Genomic DNA, 5537 nt, shown 5'->3' on the forward strand with positions numbered 1-5537 from the left:
CAAAGGGGTTATTCCAGATATCTTAATCGAAACCCTAGTAACGAGGCATTGGCTGCCTTAAGAGAGTCATAGTTACTCGTCCCAATTGCTCACACAGTCTGCCATTTTTTCTTACTGTGGCCAGTCTGCCAGAAGCGATATGTCACTAGTTGTGTATCATAAAAGAGTCATCGTTACTCCTCCCAGGCGTTATTCGAGATATCTTAATCGAAACCCTAGTAACGAGGCATTGGCTACCTTACGAGAGTCATAGTTACTCGTCCCAATTGCTCACCCAGTCCAACATTTTCTCTTACTGCAGCCAGTCTGGCACAAGCAATTTGTCACTAGTTGTGTATCATAAAGAGTCATCGTTTCTCCTCCCAGGGGTTATTCGAGATATCTTAATCGAAACCCTAGTAACGAGGCATTTGCTACCTTAAGAGAGTCATAGTTACTCGTCCCAAATGCTCACCCAGTCTGCCATTTTGTCTTACTGTGGCCAGTCTGCCAGAAGCGATATGTCACTAGTTGTGTATCATAAAAGAGTCATCGTTACACTTCCCAGGGGTTATTCGAGATATCTTAATCGAAACCCTAGTAACGAGGCATTGGCTACCTAAAGAGAGTCATAGTTACTCGTCCCAATTGCTCACCGATTCTGCCATTTTTTCTTACCTTGGCCAGTCTGCCAGAAGCGATATGTCGATAGTTGTGTATCATAAAAGAGTCATCGTTACTCCTCAGAGGGGTTATTCGAGATATCTTAATCGAAACCCTAGTAACGAGTCATTGGCTACCTTAAGAGACTCATAGTTACTCGTCCCTATTGCTCACACAGTCTGCCATTTTTTCTTACTGCGGCCAGTCTGTCAGAAGCGATATGTCACTAGTTGTGTATCATAAAAGAGTCATCGTTACTCCTCCCAGGGGTTATTAGAGTTATCTTAATCGAAACCCTAGTAACGAATCATTGGCTACCTTAAGAGAGTCATAGTTACTCGTCCCAATTGCTCACCCAGTCCAACATTTTATCTTACTGCAGCCAGTCTGCCAGAAGCAATTTGTCACTAGTGGTGTATCATAAAAGTGTCATCGTTTCTCCTCCCAGGGGTTATTCGAGATATCTTAATCGAAACCCTAGTAACGAGGCATTGGCTACCTTAAGAGAGTCAAAGTTACTCGTCCCAAATTCTCACCCAGTCCAACATTTATTCTTACTGCGACCAGTCTGCCAGAAGCGATATGTCACCAGTTGTGTATCATAAAAGAGTCATCGTTACCCCTCCAAGGGGTTATTCGAGATATCTTAATCGAAACCCTAGTAGCGAGGCATTGGCTACCTAAAGAGAGTCATAGTTACTCGTCCCAATTTCCCACCTTTTCTGAAATTTTTCTTACTGTGGCCAGTCTGCCAGAAGCGATATGTCACTAGCTGTGTATCATAAAAGAGTCATCGTTACTCCTCAAAGGGGTTATTCTAGATATCTTAATCGAAACCCTAGTAACGAGGCATTGGCTACCTAAAGAGAGTCATAGTTACTCGCCCCAATTGCTCACCCAGTCCAACATTAATTCTTACTGCGACCAGTCTGCCAGAATCGATATGTCACTAGTTGTGTATCATAAAAGAGTCATCGTTACACTTCCCAGGGGTTATTCGAGATATCTTAATCGAAATCCTAGTAACGAGGCATTGGCTACCTTAAGAGAGTCATAGTTACTCGTCCCAATTGCTCACCAAGTCTAACATTTTCACACACTGCAGACAATCTGGAAGAAGCAATACGTCACTAGTTGTGTATCATAAAAGAGTCATCGTTTCTCCTCCCAGGGGTTATTCGAGATATCTTAATCGAAACCCTAGTAACGAGGCATTGGCTACCTTAAGAGAGTCATAGTTACTCGTCCCAATTGCTCACCCAGTTTGCCATTTTGTCTTACTGTGGCCAGTCTGCCAGAAGCGATATGTCACTAGCTGTGTATCATAAAGAGTCATCGTTACTTCTCAAAGGGGTTATTCCAGATATCTTAATCGAAACCCTAGTAACGAGGCATTGGCTGCCTTAAGAGAGTCATAGTTACTCGTCCCAATTGCTCACACAGTCTGCCATTTTTTCTTACTGCGGCCAGTCTGCCAGAAGCGATATGTCACTAGTTGTGTATCATAAAATAGTCATCGTTACTCCTCCCAGGCGTTATTCGAGATATCTTAATCGAAACCCTAGTAACGAGGCATTGGCTACCTTAAGAGAGTCATAGTTACTCGTCCCAATTGCTCACCCAGTCCAACATTTTCTCTTACTGCAGCCAGTCTGCCAGAAGCAATTTGTCACTAGTTGTGTATCATAAAAGTGTCATCGTTTCTCCTCCCAGGGGTTATTCGAGATATCTTAATCGAAACCCTAGTAACGAGGCATTGGCTACCTTAAGAGAGTCATAGTTACTCGTCCCAAATTCTCACCCAGTCCAACATTTGTTGTTACTGTGACCAGTCTGCCAGAAGCGATATGTCACTAGTTGTGTATCATAAAAGAGTCATCGTTACTCCTCCCAGGCGTTATTCGAGATATCTTAATCGAAACCCTAGTAACGAGGCATTGGCTACCTTACGAGAGTCATAGTTACTCGTCCCAATTGCTCACCCAGTCCAACATTTTCTCTTACTGCAGCCAGTCTGGCACAAGCAATTTGTCACTAGTTGTGTATCATAAAGAGTCATCGTTTCTCCTCCCAGGGGTTATTCGAGATATCTTAATCGAAACCCTAGTAACGAGGCATTTGCTACCTTAAGAGAGTCATAGTTACTCGTCCCAAATGCTCACCCAGTCTGCCATTTTGTCTTACTGTGGCCAGTCTGCCAGAAGCGATATGTCACTAGTTGTGTATCATAAAAGAGTCATCGTTACACTTCCCAGGGGTTATTCGAGATATCTTAATCGAAACCCTAGTAACGAGGCATTGGCTACCTAAAGAGAGTCATAGTTACTCGTCCCAATTGCTCACCGATTCTGCCATTTTTTCTTACCTTGGCCAGTCTGCCAGAAGCGATATGTCGATAGTTGTGTATCATAAAAGAGTCATCGTTACTCCTCAGAGGGGTTATTCGAGATATCTTAATCGAAACCCTAGTAACGAGTCATTGGCTACCTTAAGAGACTCATAGTTACTCGTCCCAATTGCTCACACAGTCTGCCATTTTTTCTTACTGCGGCCAGTCTGCCAGAAGCGATATGTCACTAGTTGTGTATCATAAAAGAGTCATCGTTACTCCTCCCAGGGGTTATTAGAGTTATCTTAATCGAATCCCTAGTAACGAATCATTGGCTACCTTAAGAGAGTCATAGTTACTCGTCCCAATTGCTCACCCAGTCCAACATTTTATCTTACTGCAGCCAGTCTGCCAGAAGCAATTTGTCACTAGTGGTGTATTATAAAAGTGTCATCGTTTCTCCTCCCAGGGGTTATTCGAGATATCTTAATCGAAACCCTAGTAACGAGGCATTGGCTACCTTAAGAGAGTCAAAGTTACTCGTCCCAAATTCTCACCCAGTCCAACATTTATTCTTACTGCGACCAGTCTGCCAGAAGCGATATGTCACCAGTTGTGTATCATAAAAGAGTCATCGTTACCCCTCCAAGGGGTTATTCGAGATATCTTAATCGAAACCCTAGTAGCGAGGCATTGGCTACCTAAAGAGAGTCATAGTTACTCGTCCCAATTGCCCACCTTTTCTGAAATTTTTCTTACTGTGGCCAGTCTGCCAGAAGCGATATGTCACTAGCTGTGTATGATAAAAGAGTCATCGTTACTCCTCAAAGGGGTTATTCTAGATATCTTAATCGAAACCCTAGTAACGAGGCATTGGCTACCTAAAGAGAGTCATAGTTACTCGCCCCAATTGCTCACCCAGTCCAACATTAATTCTTACTGCGACCAGTCTGCCAGAATCGATATGTCACTAGTTGTGTATCATAAAAGAGTCATCGTTACACTTCCCAGGGGTTATTCGAGATATCTTAATCGAAATCCTAGTAACGAGGCATTGGCTACCTTAAGAGAGTCATAGTTACTCGTCCCAATTGCTCACCAAGTCTAACATTTTCACACACTGCAGACAATCTGAAAGAAGCAATACGTCACTAGTTGTGTATCATAAAAGAGTCATCGTTTCTCCTCCCAGGGGTTATTCGAGATATCTTAATCGAAACCCTAGTAACGAGGCATTGGCTACCTTAAGAGAGTCATAGTTACTCGTCCCAATTGCTCACCCAGTTTGCCATTTTGTCTTACTGTGGCCAGTCTGCCAGAAGCGATATGTCACTAGCTGTGTATCATAAAGAGTCATCGTTACTTCTCAAAGGGGTTATTCGAGATATCTTAATCGAAACCCTAGTAACGAGGCATTGGCTGCCTTAAGAGAGTCATAGTTACTCGTCCCAATTGCTCACACAGTCTGCCATTTTTTCTTACTGCGGCCAGTCTGCCAGAAGCGATATGTCACTAGTTGTGTATCATAAAATAGTCATCGTTACTCCTATCAGGCGTTATTCGAGATATCTTAATCGAAACCCTAGTAACGAGGCATTGGCTACCTTAAGAGAGTCATAGTTACTCGTCCCAATTGCTCACCCAGTCCAACATTTTCTCTTACTGCAGCCAGTCTGCCAGAAGCAATTTGTCACTAGTTGTGTATCATGAAAGTGTCATCGTTTCTCCTCCCAGGGGTTATTCGAGATATCTTAATCGAAACCCTAGTAACGAGGCATTGGCTACGTTAAGAGAGTCATAGTTACTCGTCCCAAATTCTCACCCAGTCCAACATTTATTCTTACTGTGACCAGTCTGCCAGAAGCGATATGTCACCAGTTGTGTATCATAAAAGAGTCATCGTTACTCCTCCAAGGGGTTATTCGAGATATCTTAATCGAAACCCTAGTAACGAGGCATTGGCTACCTAAAGAGAGTCATAGTTACTCGTCCCAATTGCCCACCTTTTCTGAAATTTTTCTTACTGTGGCCAGTCTGCCAGAAGCGATATGTCACTAGCTGTGTATCATAAAAGAGTCATCTTTACTCCTCAAAGGGGTTATTCGAGATATCTTAATCGAAACCCTAGTAACGAGGCATTGGCTACCTAAAGAGAGTCATAGTAACTCGCCCCAATTGCTCACCCAGTCCAACATTAATTCTTACTGCGACCAGTCTGCCAGAATCGATATGTCACTAGTTGTGTATCATAAAAGAGTCATCGTTACACTTCCCAGGGGTTATTCGAGATATCTTAATCGAAATCCTAGTAACGAGGCATTGGCTACCTTAAGAGAGTCATAGTTACTCGTCCCAATTGCTCACCAAGTCTAACATTTTCACATACTGCAGACAATCTGAAAGAAGCAATACGTCACTAGTTGTGTATCATAAAAGAGTCATCGTTTCTCCTCCCAGGGGTTATTCGAGATATCTTAATCGAAACCCTAGTAACGAGGCATTGGCTACCTTAAGAGTGTCATAGTTACTCGTCCCAATTGCTCACCCAGTTTGCCATTTTGTCTTA

The sequence above is a fragment of the Schistocerca gregaria genome, unplaced genomic scaffold (genome assembly GCF_023897955.1).
Source record: "Schistocerca gregaria isolate iqSchGreg1 unplaced genomic scaffold, iqSchGreg1.2 ptg000294l, whole genome shotgun sequence".
Taxonomy (NCBI): domain Eukaryota; kingdom Metazoa; phylum Arthropoda; class Insecta; order Orthoptera; family Acrididae; genus Schistocerca; species Schistocerca gregaria.